The sequence below is a fragment of the Venturia canescens genome, chromosome 4, assembly GCF_019457755.1.
Source record: "Venturia canescens isolate UGA chromosome 4, ASM1945775v1, whole genome shotgun sequence".
NCBI lineage: Eukaryota > Metazoa > Arthropoda > Insecta > Hymenoptera > Ichneumonidae > Venturia > Venturia canescens.
Genome location: NC_057424.1, coordinates 4,702,512 through 4,729,044, shown reverse-complemented (window position 1 = coordinate 4,729,044; position 26,533 = coordinate 4,702,512). Strand labels below are relative to the sequence as shown.

The following is a 26,533-nucleotide window of genomic DNA, read 5'->3' as shown; positions in this document are numbered from 1 at the left end:
CAGCGGAGACTTTAGAAAGGGCTTCCGCGCACTCGCCCACTCGTCCGGATCTGAGAACATTCGGAATGTTTTTGTTTTTATCTAAACTCTCGGCGCGGTGTAAAGGCCGGGCGCTCGAGGGGCGAAAAGCTGCCGTAACAAGTTTCGACTGCAGCAGGACGGAGAACGATTATAGAGACTTCCTGGTTTGGGCACGTTCTCGATCCATGAAATTACCAAGTCCGCATCGCGTGGCTCGATCATGACGTCAGGAGATGTATATTACACCGGGAGCTAGCAATGAGCCTCGGGACTCCTGATTTTCTACCCTCAATAATGTGCCCTCCTCCACACCGACACACACCGACCAAATTTATTATATCTTGAAAGACCTTGTGCCAAAGCTTTTATGCACGCGTACATATATCCATCAGTCGAAGCAGGTATAGAAAAGAGAATATGTGGCGGGCAAATGTACGGGGATTTTAACGCTGAACAATAACAAACGTAATAAGTCGATTACCGAATGGCATGCAATCGCGTTTCGGTGTTGCATTCGAAGCTCATACAATCGCGGTTGATCAACCACAGCACCGTGAAATATAATGGTGTATCGGGGTGTATTGGAGAGCTGACTTTTCATTTTTATTCATCGAAAACAACATCTGAGAACAACGGCGCGAATCATTATATCATTTGAATCAATGCTTTCGTTTTTGTTCTTCATCCTGCAGCGAACCAACAAGTACACTAACGAACACAATTAAAGGGTCAAAAAATTTGTCCTAATTTTTAGTGATTTTTCAAAATGCCGTATCGCAGCGAAGATTGGTCGTATCGAGGTTCGAAAAAAAAGGCAAAAAATTACGTGGAGCTACTCGTTCTGCGCTATTTCGAGAAGCAGTGTGAGAAAGAAATTTGAAAATTTTTATGCTTTTTTTTCCAAATCCACGGGGTTGGAATTTTTTTTTTTTTTTTTTTTTCACACCCTATGAACTTCGATATCTACTCCGGACTTGGCTTGTTACTCATACGATCGTTTTTTCTCCTACATACTGAATTAGTAACGCACACTATTCGGTAAAGTGAGTATGCCAGCTGTGTATAGAAAGTAGAAACCCGTGAGAGAAACACGCGATAAGTTCGCGTGCTCGTCGATGTAAAAAGCTCTTAGTCAAATGTGTGTTGGTTATACTTATTCTTTGTATTTGCATATGCGCCAGGCGTGTATTTGCTTGTGCACAAATATACATGTGCTCACTATCTCTTGAACGAAAATTCAAAGAGGAAAGCTCGTTCGCATTTTCGTTTATTATTACAAAGAGAGACGGAGACTGAAAATAATTTGAGCAGACAAATCTGAGACGCGCGCGTTGCTTCTGCTATATGCGTTCCTCGCGTCCGGATAATTCGTTTTCTCTTTTCTTCAAATTTGGCAGCGAAATATTCCGTTACTTTTAATCGTAATAATTATTTTTCAGTTTTATCGCGCAACTCTTGCGGTTGGATCGAGCCGAATTGTGGAATAACGTTAAAAAACATTGGGGAAAGAGGAGTTTGTTGGAACGTTCGTTTCGTACTATAAAAAAGTGATTTTCCTATTGCGTTGGTAAAAACGTTGACACTCACCCTTTGTGCTGCGAATGGAATTCCGTACGATCGTTGAAACTCCACGCTTCGCAAAAATCTGAAAAGATAAGGAATTATGAGAGCGCAACCGAGGAATATCGTGTTGAAGCATTAAAAAGTACGAACTAGTTTATAATTGTGCTCCGAAATCCGAAACGATGAGAATTATACGCGCGTAACGAAGTAATCCAACTCCGCAGCAAAGTTCGGAGGGCAGCACAAGGCACCGCGATTAGTGGTGGATCTGTGCCAAAGCTCGGTCTAGAATATAGATAAATTTACCCGGGTGCGGATGTATAGAAGTTAATTGGAGAAAAAGCGGCTCCGGAATCGCAACTCCGAGGATACATCAATAACGATAAAAACGAGATGACGCGGAAACTTTGCAGGATTTCATTCTTCGTAGGATTCAATGAGATTGAAAAAAAACGTTGTCACATTCTTGACATTCACAACCCGGGCCCTTTACCGCATACACGAGTTTTGCATCGCGTCGAGAGAGATAAAAGGGTTGATAAAAAGCTTAAGGGTCATTTCGTAATCGAATAAAAAATTGGGCATAAAGAGTGGAAAAAACGCTATCAGCCCCGTCGCTATTATCATTTTCATTGCGCACCGGGCGACCAGAAAAATTCGTTCGCTGTCGCTGTCTTCGTTACTGCTTCGAGTTCAAGATAAATGTGAGCCAAAAAAATGAGTATGAATGGAAAAATGGAGGAATAAAAGGGAGGCAGCTCGACTTATTGGTCTTGCACGTTCGGCGGCTTCCCTCTGGTATTTTTTTATTAGAAGATCCGCGGAACGAAGGGTGACGAAGCGTTCCTGCATGGCTGACGGCGAGCCTGGAAAGCAGAAGATCCCCCGGTACGTGGTGCTGGCATCATTGATTTTTCTTATCCAGCACTGTGTCAATTCAGAAGTCATTAAAATATGGGGATAGCCACAGTAGTATATTGTGAAGAAGAGCAGTCCGAAAATGCGTTTTATTGGTAAGGATGAGGCTTTTAAATTTGACAAGTTTTCGCGACCGAAAAAACGCCGTTGGCACCAACTATCCGAATTGAAGTGCGAATTAAGTGAAATCTGGTTGGGTTTAATTGAATTTTTTCAGACTCGCTTGCCTCGGGCGCGGGGCGGTGTTAAAGGCGGATCAAGTCGAAATAAGTCAGCCATTGGCTTCTTGCATTTCCTCGCAATCCACCGTTTTAAATCGCTTCTATTTTCCACCCGTTGGAAGAAAAAATAAAATAGCTCGTTTTTTCCGGTGAAAAAGTCGTGGTACTGAGTGAATTTTCACTCAATTTCCCCGGGAGAGGAACAAACGAGATCGTGGATTTTCCAACGATCTTGCCCGACATCTGTACGACGGACAATTTTTTCCCCCTTTCAATTATCGGCTTTTGTCTTTTTTAATCAAGCCCGCAGGTTCTTCGCTCTGTTCCTTGCCCTCTCCATCGCTCCGGTAACGCGAATAATGGTGTCCGGATCGAGATCTCTCAGGTTAATTAGACGATCCGTATTTTGTGTACGAATTACGCTTGTTTTTCACGAGCGTCAGAAAAACGTACAAAGCGGATGCTGTGTTTTCATCCGCATGCGATTACACCAACCATTTTCACAAACTCGCGCATCATAATATTTTTCATTTCAATTCTTCGACCCTCGACGAGTTGAGCTCTCGCACGTTGAATGTTCGACTCCAAACGAGCGACAAGATATATTTCTCTCTTAGCAGCTTATTTCTCGGATCGGATCATTTTTTCTCGTTCCAGACTTCGAACACTCGAGCTATCTTCACTTCCTCGTTTCTCCTTGTTCCCTCCTTCCTCTTCTTTTCCCTCAAAACTGGGTACGCCGAGAGCCTCTTCACTAGTTCACTTGTGATCGAGGTGAAAAAGGGTGAAAAGTGGAAAACGAGTCTTCATCCGGTCTCTTCTACGTCTCGGATCACCGACGCCAAAGCACCTTGCCCAAAACAAGTCTGGCGTGATCAAGAGCTGTTTTCTTCAAAGGCTCTATTATGCGACATTCGGTTTTCACCCACTCTTCTTTTCTCTGTATACACATGTACGCGTGTACTTGTTTGAAACGTTTCATTCGTAGCGCATGGACGGTGGCTATGAAACATTCGGTGACTTTCCGATTAAATAAAAACGAATCGAAAAATAAGCATCCGCTAAATCAGCAACGATAAAATAATGTGGTGGTTGCTGAAGTTTTTGTCAATCGACTATAACAACGCGAGGGTAATTCTTAGGGATTGAAAAATATCTGTCTTGGGTTATCCACTACTTTGTCCATAGATTCCCTGGACGGGTCTGGGAAGATTTTTGTCTGATTCCAAGTGACACGGCCACTTCCGCAACGTGCTCGTACCGGAGCTCTCCGAGGGTTCGTTTCCCGTTCCAGGAAAAAGCGCTCGAGTCTTTATCGAAATGCAAAGCAGCCTGGAAGACCTTTGTCAACAGTATGTGTGCTCATCTGTACAAACGCAAATTTCTTTATCGAATTTTTTCCATCTTCATTCGTACTTCGTCATCGCCCCGGAGCTTGCTTTTTATGAGCTTGTACACCAAGGGACACATTGCTTTTTCTCCGCTTCTATTGCAACTTCGGATTTTGTACGCTTGAAACTTTGAGTTTGTTATTTTCCATGCCCTAAAGCAAGGGCATCGATGCGGGCTCTCGGTACTTCTGGCTTCAGCGATTTCCAAAGTTAAGCAGCCTCCGGCGGGGTCAATACTTGATTGGGTGACCGATTACACGTTCATGAGTTTTGAAGCATCATCGATCGTTGGAAACGGGAGTTTTCTTCAAGTTTCGATGCTGTTGGAAGTCTATATAAAAAGGGATTTTTTCATGATTTTCTTTGGAGTTTGTGCATGTACATTACGGGTGATGTAAAACCAATCGATATATTTTTTTTTTTTTCTCGGAACTCCAACGGAAGCCGTTAGTACATAAAAAAAAGTAATTTTCCCAAAATTTCAGATAAAAAAAATATATTTAGATATATAGCTCGAACCACTTTTCCATATTTTCCTGTTTTTTTTTTTCAAACATCGGAATGCAATCATTTTTTTTACCCTAATAGCAGAAAGTGCTGTATCTAGTGTTCTATGGAATCATGATGTTATAAAATTTTGTCACTCTCGAAAAAATTTAAAGGCTGCCTCGCATAATTTATTTCGTTTTTTTCTGTATATTTAGCTATAAATCATGAGATTAAAAAACGTGTGGCTGCAAATGGCAATTTTTGTCATCCTGCGAAAAGAAGGGGCGAATTTGCAAAAACATAGTTTTTCAAAATTATATGTTGTAACAAATATTTTTGCGTTTTCTCAAGCGATTCATTCCACGTTTTCCTTTATTTTTCATACAGATAGTATTTTCATGCATGAAAATTTGCTAGGGCATCGTACAAAAATGCCATCATGCCAAATAAAGCTGTCTTTCGTCAAATTCGAATTTTTTATTTCAACGTTTGATATTTCACCGCAGAAGACATAAAAATTCGGGAATTTTCTAGTTTCCTCATGCGTTATAAGAATTAGTCAAATATTTTGACCGAATTCTGTCGGAAAAAAATGGAGACTAATGAATGCAAAATCACAAATATTTTTCATCAAACTTCCAGAAATTGATCTTGTAATATCTGTGGGTACGAAAAAAAAATTAAATTAACAAGATCAAAATAGGCCTACATTTATTTTCCATTACAACTCGGTAAAAATATTTTACTCATTTTTATAACAAACGGTAAAACTAGAAAACTTCCAAATTATAACGTCTTCTGCGCTGAAATATCAGACTTTGAAATAAAAAATTTGAATTCGACAAAATTTTGAAAAACGGTTTTTGCAAAATACTTTTACCCCTCCTTTTGGAAGGACGACAAGAATAGTTATTTGTACCCACACGTTTTTTAATCTAATAATTTATAGCTGAATATACAGAAAAAAAGAAATAAATTGTGTGAAGTAGTCTTAAAATTGTTTTGTGAGTGACAAAATTTTATTAGATTTATGATTTATGATAAATCTTTTTTTTTTTTATTTGAAATTTTGGGAAAATTACTTTTTTTTTATGTACTTCCGTCGGAAGTGCGAGAAAAAAAAATATCCATTTTTTTTGCATCATCCTAGTGCACATGTGTGAGGTAGCGAGAAAAAAGTGGGCAACGGTCCTTGGAGGATCTTTTCGAAACACGGAAAACTAGGAAATTGGTGAAGTTTGAAAGAGCGGTATCGGAGCAATGGGCTGGGCTCGTAAAAACCTATCAAGTTATACGCAGGAAGAGCAGAGTTGATAACTCTTTATAATCATTATTTATTCCGATTATCATCATGAGAAGAATAAGCGGAAGAAAAAGGCGTGGGCGCAGTTCCTGTCGTCACCCGCGGCTCGGAGAAAAGGGTGGATGTATATTCAAGAGAAGAAAGCCTCCAGCTATAGCGCTCGGTGATCATGACAGGCGTATAATAAAGCGTCCCTCGGTTCCTCTTCCTCAAGGCGAACAGCGGGGCTCGAGCTGATGCAAATTTCACTCGATATTCCTAGCATTCGAGGAGCCTCGGAAAATATGCTCTGTTTTCCGATCGTCCAATCGTCCCTGTTCACGATTGAGAAAGAGGATGTTATATTCCGTGTTTTCGATAAGACGATTACGTCTTACTATACTCGGTTCGCATATTTGCCGAATCTTCGTCAGTCGTTCGAAAATTGAGATTCTTCCGGATTTGACATCTGACAAGCAAATTCACAGTCGAATGAGCAGACTGTTTTTCCTTGCTGGGTAAGAGGAGGTCGAATTTGCTAAAAAGTTATAATTAGCGTGATCCATTTGGTCGGAGGGTACACGAACAAAACAATGCTCATAACGCATATATGTATACGGAATAGTCTCATTCACGTTTCCGGGACATTCGGATTTACCTACGTTAACGTGCGTTTACTTGCTTTTCGCGAAAGCGAACAGGATCTCCGATGGGGATTGGTTGACCGATGTGTGCCATTTTCTCCACGGCACAGGAGAGTTGCACGTTGGCCGTGCGAAGGCAGAAGTGAGGACGTAGATGGGGTTGGTAAAGGGGGTTAGTTTTGGCGCCCCGAGTACGCAGGGAGGATCGGGCCGGGGCGGAGTAAGAGCGCGGTGACTGAAGAGAGAAGAGAGGGATGATGGCGTGTCGGGCTATCGATCCTAGCCACTCTGGGACGTTACCCCATCGTGGCCCAGCTCTTCCGCTACCCCATATATCGGAGAAGCAGCTTTTCTTTGCCTAAAACCCTCTTTCCACTCTCCGCTCATCTCTTTTTCAAACCCACCAGCCGTCGTCAGCGAGTTCTCCTATTTATTTCCTCGACATTCTTCATTATATAGAGTTTGTACCAATTTGTGTTTCGTTATGATTTCCTTAAGAGGATGGATCAGTTGGTATATCGCAACCGTTAGTGCGAGAGAGATAGCTGCAAATTTCGAAATCGAAATTCTTTGACAAAGTTTGACCGATTAAAAAAAGGCTCTGTCAGTCGATTTTTGCCATCGTTCTGCGTAGGCTGACAGAGCCTTTTTTTAATCGGTCAAACCGTGTCAGAGAATTTCAATTTCAAAAATTTCAAGCGAGGTTAGTCGACTGATCCATACTCTTAAGGACGTTGGCTATACATGTTTAGGATTGGAAGCGTCGTTACGAAGAGGCTCCAGAAATGACTGCTCTCAGGACTAGAGGAGCGGCGAGTTATTCATGGACGTAACATCATTATGTCCTCGGATTGGTCCATAAGATAAGTTTTCGACGTCTCATGTAACCCTAATGACACCCTAATTCGATTAGATTCCAATCAGGTTTTAGGGCGCCCGCTGATGGCTTCGACCGTGGCCCATTGTCCTCCTTCCCTCAGTTCTGGTAGCTACCTTCTTCCGGAGCTCTTGTTTTTTCTTATGTGGGTTACCAGGACTGCGAGTGACAAAGTTGTCGTAGTCCAGGGTTCACCGGAGTTGGCCTAGGGTTTGAGGGTGCTACTTCGCTCGCATGGCTTGTGAGTTAAACGTGCTCGGAATGGGGCTTTTTCTTTGTTCTACAGCAGGGGAAAGCTTCCATTTGAATGTTGATTAACGAGCACGAATTTTTTGTTGCGGACACCGTCTTTTAACAAACGGAAAATAATTCTCTTTGTGGTATCATTTCGCTTGGAGGAATCATCTCGGTCTAATAAATATCTTCTTCGGAACAGCTAGACCGGAAATTATTATTTAAACTACCATTTCCTTTTGGTAGTACGGGATAGCTCCCCATTTGGTATGATGCCAAATACTTGTCCAGCTGTTTAAAACGTGGCTGTTGTCACGATCAGTTGGCCGACAAGCTCGCCTGTCAATTTCAATTTAGCATTGCACCGGCAATTTATCCGGTTGACCTCGATCGAGAGATTCTCATCAACCGGTGCACGGAACAAGTGGCTCTCTTGACAGCAGCCACTGATTCGGGGGAGTTTCGGTTGAGCCACATATCGAGGAATGTGGTTTAACTTGGTTCTAACATGAATTTACGTGCTTTTCATCCCTTGAGAATGATCACGAGCCGAAATATTATAGTTCCAGGATATTGAGCATTCTGAAAACAACAGAAAGAATGTTGCCCGTATTGATACATGCCTTGTCACTGAAATATCAAACGGCGGAGAGGCTCAAGATCTTCCTGATAGGATCGTCAGTGTTATCATGGCCTTTAGCTACCACACAAACCCGCCCCTCTCTCGTCCACATGAGAATAATGTGCTATAGCAGTTACAAGAGAGCTTGGGATTGTTCGTGGTAACGAGCAATATCGCATTAACGAGAGAACTACTATACGACGAAAGGGGTTGAGGATTCATGTCGCGATATTATGATCCAAGAGTGATCTCCGCGGACTCTCCAGCATCTAGAGGATAGCCAGCCAGTGCATGTATCACTATATCCGCGGTAATGGTACCGAGACCCCTGGTACCCTCTTGCATCCCAAGCGAATTAATCAATATGCAATAATAGCGCTCCACAAATCCGCTCATCTGAGTTTGCAAAATAAGAAGATTCGCAATCTCGAAGGGAGTTCGAGGAATGTTTTTTTTTCGTACCAGGCCGAAGTTGAAGTTGTCTTTCGCGGCCTAACAAAGGATTCAAAGGTTCTTCATCAAATGTCGAGAATATCGTGCAAAAAACACGCTTTTCCGATAACCCTGACCTCGATTATCACAAAAATTAGACGTCCCGAATAGGTTCGGTGTCCCGACTCGTGTTGAGAAAAACGCGCCGTTTGTTCAAACATTTTCCAATATTCCAGTCGTCTTTAAAGAGCACTGACATCAAATGATCTCTCTCGTGCTATCGATATAAATTTTTGCATCAACGCATTTGTCTTCAAAACGTGTAATATTCAATGAAAATGAAGTCAGCTACTCAAGTTTCACAAGGCACTCTTAGTACGGTTTATTTAGATAGAGAATGAAGCAGCACTCGCTGTCTTCATTGTTTCAAAGTGGCAAGGTGCATTATTGATATCCTACTAGTATTGAATAGGATCGTAACGGCGTCTGGTTTTGGTAAAAATGAGGCGGGCGAAGCCGAGGCACAGTCATAACGTATCTCGCTGTATATGTAACCAGAGTGTTCTCGTTAAGAGCTTTTTGCAGGGGGGTGGGGGCAGTTTGCAGATAGTGGCAAAGAAGAGAAGAGGAGAAGACGAAGCGTGAAGGAGAGGGAGAAAGATAAAAGAGAAATATACAGGCAAGACGGGGAGCGAGGAAGTAAAGCTTAATCTCGTTTCACGTCTCTTCAGTTATCCTTATCCTTGATCTCTGCCTGCTTCCTTGACGCGATGGCGAGGCTTAAAGGAGATAAAATAGATACAAGATGGAAGAACAAAAGTAGAGCGAGGTGAACTCCAGGAGTAGAGTAGTACCGACGATTTTAGGGACCTTGGATCGTTGCTCTTGAATGGCGCTTCTAATCTTTCATGGCTGAATGACACGCATAGTTATTGTCAAATTTTTCTTTGGGCGTATAAATTTAAAAAACGTCGCGCCGCACGTTTTACTGTGAAATTGAATTATATTTTTCGTCGTCTCTCTCTCTAATTGGTCGACAAATAAATATTTTTTCAAGATAAATTGAAAAAAAGACAGAATCGCAATAGACTCGACAATTATACGGATTATTCAAATAAAGGATGGGAGGAGAAACGAGAGAGCGAGAACGGCGGAGGAGGGTGAAATGGACAGTGCAAACAAATATATTCCTGCGATAGTATATTCCATAAAGCATAATGTTTCCGCGCGGATCAACATTAGGTGGGGGTCGCATAATAAATAGGAATTGATGCCACGGGGACGATATAGAGGCGTGAAAACACGTGGGAAATGGACGAGAGGAGTGCGCGTGTACGACAACGCCATCTCGCCTCATTCAAATCGTTATCCGGCTTCACCAATCGCGCAGGATAATGGACGCGAGCTTGTAATGCTGCAGAAGCATTTATGCGTCTCCGAATACGGATGAAGAAATATCACGTTTCAAACTTATCATTTCGAAAATGATTGACGCGACGCCGAGAATATGGTTATTCCAAGGGAGCATCGATTTTTTTCCCTTTTCCCTTAGCAAGCGTGCGTATTACTTTTCGGTAATTTATGAGTTCGGTGACGTGATTTGCGAGTTGCAGAGAAAAGCGAAGAAATTTCCGAGACTCCCGTTACACCGACAATAAAGTTTTGGTTACGCTCGCGCCTGAGACGCCAGCGTCAACGTTCGCCTTCGCCGAGGCGCCTGACTTCTCTTAACGAGGCCAATCGAGGAGTTCGTTCAAGGGTCAAACTCGCCCGTTTGCAAACCGGGACCGGCGACAAACAGCGAGAGCTGCTCCTCTTCACCGAGATTCAATAATAATTTCCATTTTTTTTTGTTTTTTATTCATACACGCCGCGCGAAGATATCTTTCCGTTGCGCATGTTCAACCTCAGCTACACATTTTTACGCTCTACAGCAGTTAACAAAAAAAAAAAATCAATTCGATTCAACGAACTATTCACGAATTTTGCTGAATTCAAATTACATCTCGATATTCGAGAAAGTTCGTTGTTTGAATTCATCCAAGTTTCCCTTCGAAATTCCACAGGACCACATTTTTTCGTGCCTCCGCTTTCCCTCGATCTCTGCGATCCCGTTTTTTTTTTTTACTCTCAAAAGTATAGCGTGGGTCGTGCTGAAAAAGCTCAAACTTGGGTTTGCAGGGTCTGTTATATGCACTGCAAATGCATTCACGAAGGCATTTCTATCTCGGCGATGACTCCATCACGCACGAGAAGCTTTTATCACACACTCTTGACAGAGCAGCCAAGGTGAAAACGGAATTCAGAATTATTCTGCAGCGTCTCTCTCAAACATTATTGGATGATTGCAGTTTCATGAAGTCTGCGCATCGATAGAAATATTTTTTCTCTCTATTTATCGGATTTTCTGCGACGCACATGTGAGTTTCGGAGGGAAAAACGTTCGGCGCAAAAAAGTAATTTATCCTGCGACAGCAGCACATATTCGTTATCTCTCTTTTATATCACGAATTGAATAGGAGATCGTTAGTTGGACCCAACGAACCAACGTATCGGCTGAACGATCGATGCGAGTGTCTCCGCCAATTTTTTTCTGTTTACAAAAAAAATTGCATTACGAATTTGAGTTGAAAAATTGAAATATCGAGATCATTGTGGAACGTTTTTTATTTTCAATCGTCCAATCAACCGGAGCGTCGGTTGCGTGCTTTCTCTCAAGAAAAGGGTGTTATTTTTCGGAGTGTGTAACGCAGAGCAGGGCAGGCAATTCGATGATATTGATCCGTTGATATATCTCGTCGAGGGTCAGGGGATTGCGGAACACCCATTGTTGTACTATGGGGTGTGCAACTGGCGCACTGTCTCGCTCTCGCTGTTCGTTTGGCTGCTTTTTATGGGAATTCTCAAACCACCTTATTTCTCAGTTTGTGTATCGGCCATTTATTCGTTCGGCGATTCATGAGCTTCGTTTAATCGGTCTTTTTCGTTTGTTCTGTAAAAAAACTCGAAAGCTTAACAAATTTGGAAATATTTTGTTTCCCACATCGAATACTCCCGCGTGTGGTGTTCGCCATCAATTATTCAGTTGCATCGGAAACGAAGCCCGATTATTCGATACGAAGATTATTCGATTTTCAGAGAAAAATATTTTTTCGATTTTCACGACGCGAATCAATCGGAAGAGAATGGAGATTAAATGATTTTATGGTTTTTCATGATTTTAAAAATTCTGGATAAATTAATAAAATCTGCGCCTCCGCAGAGGACAGAAGGGTCCTATTTGATCCGAAATATTTGACGCCGGTGTGCAGAATATCGATGTATTGTATACTCTGGAGTTTCAGTACCTCCGTTTCGGCGTTGCAATCTAGTGCAACTGTTCGTTCTCTGGAATCGAACGTTCGAGCTCGTAAATCATCAAATTCATACAAAAGCTCACGGACCTTCGTATACTCTCGGTTCTTTTCGTCGTGACCAAATGACGCTTTTTTTTTTTATTTCAGCCATTAAATAAATAAAAACGGAACGACCAGCATTTTTCTATATGTCCTGGGCTGTGGGCCGGGCGGATATTTTCAGGGTGGAAAACTTTCGTCACGAGCTTGAAATTGACATTCGATTTTCGCCAAATTCAATAAATATTGTTTCAGGATTCAAATCTGTAAAGAGGAAAGACCCGTGATTCTTTTTCGTACGGCTGCCCATTTTTTCGATTATTCCGAATCGGTAGAATAACAACCGTCCTCTTTACGGCTCCACTCAAAAATCACACTGCTCCTAACAGCTCTACTCTCAAATTTAAAATCAATACATCGCAATATGTTTCCTCTCTTGTCATTAATAAATCTGTGTTATCCGCCTAGACATGTCCAAGAGTAGTGACGTTTTTCATGCATAAAATAAAAATCTTTAGAGTGGAAATGTTACCGAGTAGATTTTTAAGATTCGAGTTGTGTTGCAGCAAATCAACTATTCTACTCTCAGTAATGTATTCAACAACGGTTCTCCTCTAAATACATGCTTAAGGAGCGGAGTTGTTATCGTGTAGAGCTGTGACGAGTATAGTTATACGTAGCTGCTATAGTTAACAACTCTATCCGTAACCATTCTCGATGACAACTCCGCTGCTTAACAACTGCGGATCTACGTAGAGAACGTCCACCCTCGTTAACATATTTACTCCGGTGTGATAATTAATCTCCAATATCTCTACTCATGATGATTTTCGGAACGTATCTCCTCATGAGTAGAGTTGTTTTTGAACAAAGTCGTAAAGAGGACGGTTGTTATGCTGCCTTTCGAATGAAATCCCTGGACGAATGAGCGCTTGGCTTCCGGTTAGTTTCCGCCATGAAATCTGAGAAAAAGTGCTTGTAACGGGCGGCGATCGATGCGCAAGCTGCTGCGTGCATGGCTAAGCGGTTACCCATCCAAGTATTGTCCCGAGTCGAACTGCTCGGAGAACCACCAAAACCACATACATCGACCCGCTTATTGCGTCTATAGCTGGCGATTCAGGCTTCTTTTCTGTTCGTTTTTCAAAATATCGCATGGTGTCGTACATTTGGGACTGAGGCATGAATTTCGCGGTGATTCGTGGCCATATTCTCGTATTTTAAGTAGAAATGTGATGAATTTAAATGGACATTTTTCGTGACGGATTTTAAAAGATTTTAATAACGAATATAGTTCGAAATAATAGAATGCGACTAAAAAAAGTTGCTTTGGATCACTCACGATATATCGGTGCACTCGAAACGCATTATTTGAATTTCGCTTTCCTCGTGGAAGCTCTGTATGAGCTCCAGTTTGTTCGGTTCGCGCTCAGCCTCTAGCGATTTCCGGGCTCTTGTTTTGTAGGCAATTTTCCGTCGTTTGATTTGTTTATTTTGTTCCGATCGCATAGAGGCGAGCGACAGTTTTTTTCGTCGAATCAGGTAAAGTACACATTGGAGGATGAGAAAACGATTGGAACGTTAGAAGGAAATGAAGAAATCGAACGTGCAAATTGAAATTCGAGCATTTTTTCACCTTTCGATATTTCGCGTTGAAGGGTGCTGATTTTTCTTCCATAAAAATCAAAGTTTCAATCCATTTTTTAGTGAAATCTGAAAAGCTGGGAAAGAGATAGGACATCGTTTGGAGGAACGAGGGAATACGAATGAGTGAATACGTCGAGAACAAAGCGGATGGACATCGCTCTATTTGATCGGTTTTGTTCGATGCACTCAATGCTCATATTGGCCTCGAAGGATCGATACGAGCGAGACCTCTCTCGTTTCGTCCCTCGGATCCTTTTTTTGTTGCATTTATTTTTTTCTCTCTCTCTCTTCCTCCCTCCCCCTCTCTTTCTATGCGAGACAAAAATTCACGAAAGAGAGTATATTGGCGAAGGGAAATCGAGTACGTAGAGAAAAAAAAAACAAATAGGAAAAATGAACGGCTCGTTTACGGCGGCTATATATGGTATATCATTGGAACATCAATGGGAAGGAAAAAAATACGGAAACGACCAAATGTTTTCCAATTTTTTGCCAACAATGGCAGATTGCTTCTCAAGGCTTGCTGCGGGAAACATAATATTCCCTTTTTGTAACGAGCAGGCCCGTACACATAGTTTCGTTCGTTCGTTATGCGGAGGCTTTGGTAGGACAAAAAATCGCTCGTGATATTGAAATTTTTCCAAAAATTCATTCGCAATATCTCTTTTTTATAAAATTCTGGAAACAGACTTGAATAATCCGATAGGTTTCATCGAAAAATACGCTTTGTCCATTTTAAAATGATCGTTATTACTGTGCGAGCACAAAACCAATCGCGGTCCAAAATGAATATCGCATATCCAAAAAATTGTTTGAAAAATCATAAAGAATAAAAGCTCTATATGTCCCCATAGTGTTTCAGAGCTGACACGATTATTAAGGAGGTAATGACGAGCGCGTAGTAGAATAGCGACTTCATTTAAGCAGCAAAATTACAGTGGTCTTTAAATTTTTTTGACACGAAAAAACGTGAAAAACGTTCTGACCGTTCGAACAAAAAACTATAATTAATTTAATGATGCCATAAACCTCGGCTATTATTAGTGAACGAAAAACTTTCCAACTAAGGGAACAGTTTACTTGCAATTATTATGGATGAACTGTAGTTCTTCAAAAATGCTTTGCCAACTGGAAAAAATATTTTTTTCACATTCGACTTCCTGCTGCGACCTGGCCGAGGGGAAAGTATCCGTTCAAACGATCGATCTTTCGCATTTGCTTCTGCAGTCTCATTTCCATTATTTTTATTGCTCCACCGTCGTCGTTACCTTTTTTTCCCCTCATTTTTAATCGTTTTATTGGATTTTTTATGCTGTCTCCTCATTTCATCGTCCCGACAATATACGACTACTACTATTCTTCATGAGACGAGCGTTCTCATACTTTTTCTTTCAGACCCGATATCTTTCTACGAATATCATACGTTCGTTATAATTCGCTCTGTTTTCTATCTGACGAATTAGAACAACACTTGCTCGATATTCTCGTTTCTTTTCTACTTTTTTACGCTCCGTTAGATGTCGTTCCTATGAAAGATAATTGAAAATTTGTATCAAGCCATCCGGGCGAATCATTATTTTCTCTCCGTCCAGCCAAACTTTGGCTACGAATCTTTCGACTCGAACTTTTTCACCATTTCCGTTTGACGAGCGTTGCGAAATTTTGAAGTAAAAAGTAATCGAGGGAATAATAGGAATTATCTAGATGAGACGCGGGGTAGCTTCTTCTTAACGCCAAGTATTAAAAAGAAAAATATTGTAGGCAGAGCGAATCAAGACGGGCCGTGTATCTTTACTCGAGATTGGTCGATTTCTCTTTACTCGTGGAGTTGAAACGGCCGCTATTTGTTGCTGCGAATTTGTCGGATGAAAAAAATGACAGTGTCACATGATAATGTGATTCATGCGCTTCCTGTGATGAAAAATTTTGTTTGCTATGACATTGGGAAAAGGGTTAAAATGCAGTTGTAAACATTAGGGGGTGGGATTTCACGATCGAAAATTTTCTTCAACAATATATAACTTTCCGTTCCCCTTGCGAAAAACTCTCGGAATTGGAGCTCGAATCGCCTCGCGAAAAATTTAGTAATTACTCGAAATAGGAAGTGTGATGTTGGTCAGTTGAGAATAAGGTGTTTGACGCAGGTGCTTCCTCATTTCGATGTTCGCTGTGGGAAGTATAATGTACTAATGGGTCTGTAAGTGTCAGCTGACTTGCTCGATATTCTCCTGCTTACGGAGTGTGCGTCTGCTCACGCCCTCGAGTACACTACTGTTTCCAGCGAGTGCGACGAGCTCGATCAGTTATTAAACTCGGCTGGGTGGCGTAGTACTTGGACAAGTTTTGTCTATTAAGGTCTCGACGATCGAGTGCACTCATCGTGATTGATCGTTATTCTTCTTCCACATCGATTATTCATCTTTTTTCTTCTCCGTCGTGTATCTTGGCGAGGAAACTTTATCGACATTTTCCAAGTACCGTATATTTCGTGTTGAAAAAGATTATACTCGCGATTCTTCGCAGCAGTGTCTGAGGAACGATCCGCCTCAACTTTTCAATCCGGCATGTGAGCGAAGTGAGCTTCCTGGCTCCGGAAAATGAATTCAAGTTTAATCGAATGAACGAGCAACTCATCGGCGACTGAATACTTGATGCCCGATTGTTTCCATCTCCCCTGCTGCTCACTGTGTTTACTCCGCACGAATAATTCGGTTGACTCAACCTCGAATGACCCGTGTACCAGGCTGCACACTTTGGCTTTATGCATTTCCTCGAGTTGGCTGTGTTACATATTTACACGCGTTTAACACACTCGTACACGAGGGCACGAAGCCGGCTCTGTACAGAACGTGCGGTTCATACTTCCCCTCGGGGTTTTGAGAGAGTTCGAAGCTGCAGCTGAAACTGCTACCAAACGATATGAGAAACCGCAACAGTCCCGACATTCGCGTGCAGATCCACTTCGCACTCTCTTTCCCATGTGTATACATTAGGGTGGCGCAAAAAATCGACTATTTTTTTTTTTCAGGGTCTCCTATGAAAATATGTTAATTTATCGTGTTTCAAGAGGCCTCTTCCAAAATTAGCTCAAAAAAATTTTTCTCAAAGGTCGCTCAAGATTTTTAAAAATTCCAAAAATAGTCAAAATTTGACTTTTTTTATTTAAAAAATTTTTTTTGCTCAATACAGCGAAATTTTGTACCGAAAAAACCAATAAGTTTCTGAAATTTTCAACTCAAAATATTAATTTTTAAAAGGTCGCTCAAAATTCATTTTAATTTTTATATACTTAAATTTTATTGTTTCGAGCGATCTTTAAATATTAATATTGATTATCAATTTGAATTTTGAGTTCCAATTAGTAAGATAATCGATGAAAATGCACTACGAAACGGAGGAAAAATCGTATATAACAATATAGGTAATAGACCAGAAACACGGAAATTTTTTTACCGGCGTAGCAAACCGTGTTTGAGCCTGCGCTATTTTTGCTTTCATTCAATTATAAAGTACTTGTTCGCAAACAACAGTTCGAAGTATTTTTGTTGGTAAAATCTGGTTGATAATTATTAAAACAAATTGTTCAAAACATCACTCGGTATTGTACCAAATTCACTCATTATGAGAGTCAATAAATGTTTTGATTAAACAGGCATGCTCTATTCATAATTACGTTTTCTCTGCTAACTAGTTCTCGTAATTGTTTGAATTGTTTAAATAAAAATATCGACCTATTGTAAAATCATACCTTGTTACGTCAGATTTTTCCTTCATCTCATTGTGTATTTCTAACCATTATCTTACTTTTTGAAAGTGAAAATTTAAATGAATAATCAATATAAATATTTAAAGGTCTCTCGAAGCATCGAAAGCAAAGCATATAAAAAATGAAATTAATTATGAGCGACCTTTTAAAATGAATATTTTGAGTTAAAAATTTCAGAAATTCATTATTGGTTTTTTCTGGACAATATTTCGGTGTATCGAGGAAAAAAATTTTTTTAATAAAAAAATTCAAATTTCGACAATTTTTGGAATTTTTAAAAATCTTGAGCGACCTTCAAACATTTTTTTGTTGACTTGATTTTTGAAGGGGGCTCTTGAAACATGATCAATTACCATATTTTCATAGGAGACGCTGAAAAAAAAAATAGTCGATTTTTTGCGCCACCCATACATGCATACGCGATTTGTACACACATACACACACGAACACACACACACACACGGACACAATACCATTATTTGGGCACTGATATTTTTATAACTTCGAAGCACATCCGGAGACCGATGTGCTTCCAAGTTTATGCGACAAAAGGAAAGCACAATTTTTACCTTCATACTTTCCTCGCTTCTTCTCTCGATGGCCTATATACGTGTGTGTAATTTATGCGAAGAATGTGTGGGTGCGTATTAGTGGTAAGAGTTTCTGTTGCTATCGATTGGACAAATTGCCAGCACTCTCCGTTCTCCCTGGTTTGGTCTAGTACTTTTATTTCACTTCAATATTTCTCTCCGGAGAAAATCGAATGGAGCTTCGGAGCGATTAATTGTTGGCGTAAAACGACCAACATCGCGTGCTGCTGCGATGCACTTTTGAAAATACTTGCTTGGATCCGGGGATCGATAGTGTGTGCGGAACGTAATTAATTGTATTGACCAAAGTAAATGTTTAATATTATTTCATGTGTAGAGCAAAGAGAACAAAAAAATCACCAGCGCGAGATCAGTGCATGTTCTTATAGAGAAACGCGTGTGAGTTGTAATTTTTGTGAAAGCTGCTTAAAGATTTGCCTCCGAGGCTTTGGTCAGACACGTTATTTCGGTTTTTCCTGATCGAATCAATTTCACCTTGTTCAATATTTCCAACAGTCCTCATACGTGTGTATGCACGCAATGAGTCATGTGCGCTCTGTGAAGGCCTGCCTACTCCATTACTGTTTCTTTTCGAACGAAAAATATAGGGCCGAGCTACAAACTACAGAGTATAAAAAACCAAACGAAACAAAAGAAAAGAACAAGTTTATTCTTTCCTCCATTTATTCCAATGGTTGTCGCGCTTGCTGTTGGATCGAAATAATTGTACCGGGGACTTCACCGAGGCGAGGATCTAGCAGCAGCCCTTTTATTTTCATTCGTCGTGGTTCGCTGAGCGAGGCTTTTTCTGTAAGGCAACAAAAAAACAGATCTCTTTTACATTTTTCTCACTTGCGCTCGATTTTTCGCCTCGGGGAGTGTTTTGCCTCTTTTATTCCCCCATTTCTCCTTTCGTCGCGAGTATACACACTCTTTTATTTTGACCATTTTATTTCTTGCATCGCTGCTCTTTAATTCGATTTTTTCGCTTCGCTCTGCCCTTGGATCGTTGTTGCCCTAATTCCGATCAAATTTATCGTTGAATTTTTGTCCCTTCCGAGAAATCCATTCTCCACTGTGCATTGTACGAGGAAAAACGTAAATGTTTTATATTGAGTCGACCGGAAAGACATGAAAAACAAAAATTTTCCGTCGCTCGCACATTTATTCAGGATTTTTCAGCGTTACATTTAACAGAGACGACAAATTTGATGTTTCTTTATTTCACTCAATTCGATGGATGAAGGCGTTCAATAGAGAAATATTTTGTTGCAGGTTCACTTACGATGCTTGTATGCCATGAAGAATGAGTGAGCGTGAGTGAGTGAGTGTGTAAAAGAGAGAGAGAGAGAGAGAGAGAGAGAGAGAGAGAGAGAGAGAGGAAGAAGGAAATAGAAAAAAAAAGTCAGAAAGTTCATGAAAAATGCATGAATCAGGCGAACGTTACAAAGGCAAATGTTTCGTTTGATAGTGCGAATATAAAGAAGTCTCATTATAGGAACATTTTTTGCTTTTTTTCTGGAGCAAACGACTTCTCGGACCATGTCTCTGATCTCTCGTGGGGTTTCGCGTCTTTTGCCGAGACTGTTGAGATCAGGCTTCTAGCATCATTCGGAGCAATTTTTGTTGCCCTGTACGAAGTTCGCTGAAAGGAAAATTCTCAAGAAAATATTCCTCTTTGTCGCTATTCATGAGGATCGTAAGAAAATCAAAAGAGCTCAAGCAAATGATCGAGCGAAGAGGAAGATGTTGGTGATAACTCAAAGGGATTCGGTGTCGATATTTTTATCTGCCTGGTAACGCAACATCAATCTTTTTAAGGAGGTTGAAGAGTATCTTATGTTAAAACTATTTTCCAACTTTGCACATTAAAATTTTTTAAACAGAAAGCTTAAGACAGTATTAAATTTCTGGCGCGATATGCCGATGATTCACCGTCGTGAAATTGAGATATTTATTGTTGAAGTTTGCAATTTTTTGAAAGCTTCCACAAGAGCCCATGTTTAACCTTGTCATTTTCGACAATGAATATCTCGATTACCAGGCGGTGAAACCTCTTCAAATTTTTCACACATAATTAAGCGCTGTTCAAGAAGATTCACGTAAATTTTCAATTCATTATTTTGGAATAATAAAATCTAGTGTATTTTTCGTATGATGTATCGCTTCAACTTCCTTAATCAGAGGGATTTTGTAGATTCTTTTGTAGCCCTTTTCCAGGAATTTTTTTGTAACCCTTTGATTCTATACAATATTAAACCAAAAGATTTGTATGAAATTTTTGACTCGATTGAGTTACGTACAAAATAAGCAGCAGCGTCCATTCGTGGTCGGGGAAAAAATGTCGCGTTGTCTCATCTCGTTCGCGTTCAAGTCTCTCAGACGACGAGAGACTGGCAAGAGTTTTTCCACGTGCTGTACGGGGCTCGGGCCTCGCGAAATCCGGTCTAACGTGATCTGAAACGAGTATGGGTCTCGAGGGAATGCTTCGCTGAAGCAATATTGACGGACGACCGCGAAAAGCATGCAAAGTTCTTTTCTTCTGACGAGTTTTTGTCTCCGTTTCATCTATAACGCGGACAGTAGCGACAACCACCGAAGAGAGTTGTGTTTCAAAAAATGCCGAAGAGTTCGATAAGTTTTTATCTAAAAATGAATAAGACGATTCCTCGATGGATAGGCAATAGTTTCTATACACACACGCGGTTAATACGTAAATAAGTCTTGAATTACATACTCTGTTGACGTTGCACGCCTCTCGCTATTATCATGATTATTAGTAAGAATCGAGTTACTCGCGATGAGAGTTTAAAATATATAAATACTCGTTCAGTGATTAAAGTCACATGCATCTGAAGATATTCTTGCGAGAAGAAGAATTGATAAACGAATGACGTCTTCCGACAGTTTCGTTACGAGAATAATTATACATTTGCGGGTATAAAGGATTGAAAGCAACGCGTGACTTCGGAGTGTGGCTAGGAGCACGTAGAATGCAGCAATTTTTCAAAAGTTTTATGAAAAAATTGCGACTCCTGGGCTTATGTAAACACGAGTATCGCATTCTTGAGGAATAAATGTCGGTTCGATCCGATGAACGGTGAAAGTAGCTTGGCAAAACTGCGAATATTGCAACTCGATGATGTGCGAGGAATAGAAAAAATTTGCATATTAAATTAGCACGTTTGACTCGGCACCATATTTCTTTCCTGACAAAGATTTCCTTGTGTGTGCAAACACTCATTCGTGTCCTTCGAAATATTGCGTCTTCGATGGAGGAAGCTTTATAATAAAAACGGAGAAAAAAATGGAGGGCACTTTCAAACGAAGGGAGCACTCGCGTGAGACCTCAAATTTTAACTGCATGAATTTTTCAGGCATCCAAGAAATCGGTATTGCGACGATAATGAGGCAACAAAATTTTATCTTACCCACGAAAAATCCTGTTAGGGAGAATCGCGACTGCTGTATATTGAGAAGTGCGATGGAAAAATCTCTCCTCGTAGAGATAGCAAAAAAAAAAAAGAATTCACTTTTCGTAACCAACACTCACGTTTCGTATTTTTTTTTTTTTTTTTTTTTTTTTCAGATTTATTTGTACAAATAATCACTCACAGCTAACTCATGCACGAATGAGACAAGGGAATAAGAAGGGAGCGAAACAGAGACTAGCGCTGATAAAATGTATATTTGAGAAGGTAACACAATCTCAAGAGGAAAATAATCACAGTTGTGTCGTAGCATTCCTCGAAAGCTGAATACACGTGTGAAATGGCACTCTAGTCGATCGCGTATATGAACAGATGACGAGCCGATTTTCAGCACGCTTTCGCGCCTTTTTTCTCTGCTTTATCAAGCTACGATTGACATAATAATAAACGGTTAAATAATCGTAAAATCACAATATAAACACTTGTCACTGAATTTCAAATCGTCAACCGATTCGATCGAATTTCTTGTTATTGATGTGTACGCGTATGTGTGCGCGCGCGTGTGTAAGTGTGTGCGTGTGCGTGTTTCATAGCGCGAACGAAAAAATGAAGGATCAATGCCAATATTTGATATTGAATCTCCGAGTACAAGCAACGCGTTTGGTTGACAAACGTGAACTGAATAGCCCAAGCGCGGAGCTGTGTGGCGAGAAACCGAAGTAACCGAAGTAGTAACGGCCAGAGAGCTCGGCAGTGGTGGCAAGTTGCGCGCGACTCCCTTCAACTCGCTATTTACTCTCTCCTTTCCGCATCGCACCGTTTATCATCTTGCAAGGCGCGATGCACGGGTATTCTTTCTATTCCTTCCTCGCGTGCCCTTCGTCTCTATCGCGTCTCTTCGTTTTTCGGCCCATTTCGTTTTTATCTCTATTTAATTTTTTTTTCCGTTCGCTTCGTTCTTCGATTCGGTGATCACGCCTCGTCTCCTTCTCTCAAATGGTCTTGTTTGCTCTTTCATCTTGCAAAGAAAAACTTGAAGGAGGAGCGGAGTAACCGGGATAATTGACAGACGGACGTCTCTCAATAATGTTAATTTTGATAATAAAAAATGATAGAAAATGGTGGAAATGTTTTCGCACTTTCACCCCGCCTCTTAATGCAGCTCCCTTCGTTACATCACGCATGCATTTGCTACGCACTCGTCTCATGTTTTGTATCCGGATGCTGCACGAAGTCTATTATTTCGTCAGAGCTTTCATCGCGAAAGACAATCTTCTCTCCCGTCTGCTCGCGCAAGCTCCTCCACATCTCTCTTACTTTCCATCTTTTCTCTTCCTCCAGTCGCCGCCGCTCGTGCTCCTCTTGCCATCACAAAGATTCTCGATACGCACGTCACGGAGCGAAAAGGGGGTGGTTGGGGCTAAAAGAGAGAGGGAACTTTCGGGCAGGGGATGATAAAACTCCGGTGGCTAACTGCTGCACGAACGTGCACTTTGCCCAACTCCTTTTCGACAGACGACGCGATGCTTCATTTTTTCTTCTCGTTCTTACTTTTTTTCTATCCTTTCTATCGTTCTTCGTCGGCACACCGCAGTCTTGCGGGCGGGAAGTTGAAAAATGTTGATGGTGCTGGCCCAACGCCGGTCTAGTAGATCTCATCGAGCCTACGTGTAAAAAGGAGGATCGATTTTTTAGCTCGGTTCACATTTTCACATTTTCATATATTCAAATGGATAAACCGCATATCGCTGCGCTTCCGTTCGTTAAACTCTTAACAATTTGACTGTATTTTCGAGTCGATTTTATCTCGGTTAACTGTTACAAATCTCGTTATATACGTGCTCTCGGCTAGCTTTTTATTACTCCGCGCCATTCCAAGTATTGCGGGTACCTTGTGGCTTCCTCCACTAAATACGAGTGCGAGTGGAGCACAGAACTCTCGAGGTTTTGTTCACATGGCGCGAACTTTGAGGATTCTACATGATTTCACCTCCAGCCGGCTAACAGTCAAACTCAGACTCAGACAGTGCAAACGTCAAGTATTACAGAATCCCAAGCTCCCTCCGGCCCCGGCCGAACATCATCGCCCGCGTGTTTAACTTCGCAACCGTGCAACTTCACGGTTTCTGTTATACATTCACGTGACGTATTTGACCGTTAATTCTGGGAGAAAAAGTGCGAGGTAATCCGGAGGATTATTCGTTTCGATGCGCGCAAGAGAACGCGACGTACAAGCGTTTATGTGCCTGCGGGTACTAAAAATCCACAAGAACGATGCAAATGTAATTTCGTTCGAAACGAATCAAAGTGTGTTTCGAGGGGATGCATTTTTTTTTGTTTACTGTTCAAACTAAATTTACTCCGGCGAGATAACTGCGTGCTCCACGGACAGAACACGTTTCATTATTGAATCATTTTGTATCGCTTCGGAATGTTAATTTCCCATAAGGGTTTAGCGCGAGCCTTCGTTATAACTGAAAACCCTTCGTCTAAACCAGTCCGCCAAACCGTATACACACGACGACGGCATACATCTCTCTGATATTTGAGGAGACCTGGTGGATGCTCTTCGTGCAACGGTGGTTTGACCGAGCGACCTAATTACGAGATGCACTCACGTAATTACGCGAGTGAGAGAACGGGATACCGAGTCTCCTTTAGACCCCGTCCATATCTTCCCTCTCGACCATCCTCCCTTTTACTCTCGCATCCCTTTCTCCTTCGGTTCTATTGGAGCAATGGTTACCACGCAGTTATGCGATCGCTATAGCAGCCCTGAATCCTTCATTCAATCACTCTCAAACGTCCGTTTTTTCATACTCTCTCTCTCTCTCTCTCTCTCTCTTGCTCTCTTACGAATGAACTATTGTGCAAAAAATTCATTGGCAAATACGCGTCATACTTGATGGCATGCTTGTGTCTTCGAGCACTCGTAGCCGCAAGTGCGAGGAAACAATACCGAATATCTGAGCTCTCGCCATGTCGTTTTTTAATTATTTATTTTCCTCAAGTTGAAAATTCAATTTACAGAATATGAAAAATGTGTAATTGTTCCTATTTTTACCGTCGCTCCTCTCCCTCCGTTGTTTTTTCTTATATCAGTTGCTATTTCTCTTCCCATTAGTCAGGCCATAAAAACGCATCAATTTTTCTTGCATTCTACGTGTTTATGCGTATTCGAGAATTCAACAATGCGGACGAGTTTAATGGGCGAGAATGGAATTGTGAGCGAGGATTCGGTCTCTCGCGCTGTAAACGTGATATCGTGACCCGCGAATTCCCGGATCGTCGCTTCGGGAGGCGGGGGGGGGGGGGGGGGGGATCTGGAAGAGAAAATTACGTGCACGAAACGCGACATGAAACACGGAATTTATTCCAATCGTAATGTTCCGGGGTGCTTGTCCAATGGATAGCGTGCACTTCTGGCACACAAATATATTTATCCTTTTTTTTAAATACGCTTCCTCGTCTGCAGACTTTTTATTGGCTGTGCTCTGCCAAATACTAGCCGGATTTTCTTGTCCTTTCCATTTGATAGGGAATGCATTTGAATTGCGAACGCTTGAAATTTTGTTGATTCAATCGTCATTATCTCGGTCCTCGTAATCCCTGCAGGTCCGCATTCTCCGTTCGCTCTTTCCGCCTCCCGAGGCTGCTGGTCAATTTCGTTCCAAACTTCGGGCTTGAAGTTCTCGTCGCCTTTTCCCTTCATTTAACTTGTTGCGCGTTTCCTTTCGACCCCTTTCGTCGAGGGTTTCGTGTGGCTGTAATGCAAACAAATTACCGTGGCCAACTTCCTTGACTTTCTCCCGATTCTACCGGCCTCGTATCTGGCTCGATGCCAGCAGCTACGCGTGCGGCGAGATATGGTCAAGTTGGCATTTTAATACCAAAACTGCGGGGGGATTCGTCGTGCTGGTACGATGATTAAGAAGTGCTGGCGCGGCGACCAAAGGAATTTGGTGATTCGCGGTATTTCTTATAGAAAAACCGCCAACTGTTATCGGTGAAAAAATAGAAATATGAGCGAGGGAACACGGCCTTTTCAATGGGCCGCTTTTCCTCTTTGAACCGAATCTCGTGTCGGCACAGTTTTTTTTTCTTTTTTTTTTTTTTCAATCCTCCGAACGCGCATCCAGGGGCGTTGGTATGAAAAATCGTAGTCAAGAAAAATCTGAAGTGTGTTTCACCCCGGATCGATGCAAATTTCAATTCCTCCGGGACGCATAATACACAGAAAATGTAAACACATGAAGGAACGTAGATTGAACTATTGACGGAAGAGAAATTGAACAGGACTTGTAGCTGCGCGTACTCGGTGGAGACGTGTGTTTAAGGGTGCGGTGTGTCAATGATCCTCATTACGAGGCGACCTTATTTACGCATCGAACCCCTCAACCATTCGGGTACCCTTGCAACATGTAAACATGAGCTCCAAGAAGGTTATGAAATTACCTATATATGTTCGTTCGGAATACGCGTAATCCGCGGATACTTCATTTTTTTAGCCGATTCCATTATTTCCATTATTTTTTCTGTAATTTACAAACAATTGTTATTTTTATAATTGTCATTTTTTTTGTATCCTGGATTTTTCCGAAGCGCGATGAAATTGATCGGTTTTCGTATGTGCTGACAAAGAGTCAAGTGATTTTTTTAGGCCCATTTTTTGGGGTGACAATTACAGATATTTTTACAGACTCGGTAGAAAGCTGAAAACCTTGATTTTCATTAGCAGTTAACGATTAAGGTATTACTGGATGGATAGCCCAGCTGATAAATTTTACCTGATCGGAATTTCCGTACTTCGTGATGCAATAAAAATCTGTAAAAATTCAGCAACATTTCGAAAGTTATGCACTACAATTATCAATAATAATATTGCCCAAAAGTTATTAATAAATTGCTCAAATAAATAATTTTTTAACAATTTTACAGTAAACCTTTGTTTTTTTTTTACAAATCGAATGTGCGCATTTTTCTGAATACTCATGATTTTTTTCATAATTT

The 26,533-nt window shown here is 41.1% G+C and overlaps 1 protein-coding gene across 1 annotated transcript in view; it reads right to left on the bottom strand.

Moving 5' to 3' along the window:
• Positions 1-22,191, bottom strand: part of Rbfox1 (RNA-binding Fox protein 1) — a 130,017-nt gene extending 107,826 nt beyond the window's left edge. Inside the window, exons 1-2 of the mRNA XM_043415518.1 lie at positions 21,524-22,191; positions 1,609-1,666 (exon numbers count right to left, since the gene is read on the bottom strand). The gene's annotated coding sequence lies outside the window, so the exon portion shown is untranslated. The remainder of the gene's footprint in view (positions 1-1,608; positions 1,667-21,523) is intronic.
• Between the last annotated feature and the right edge of the window lie 4,342 nt (positions 22,192-26,533).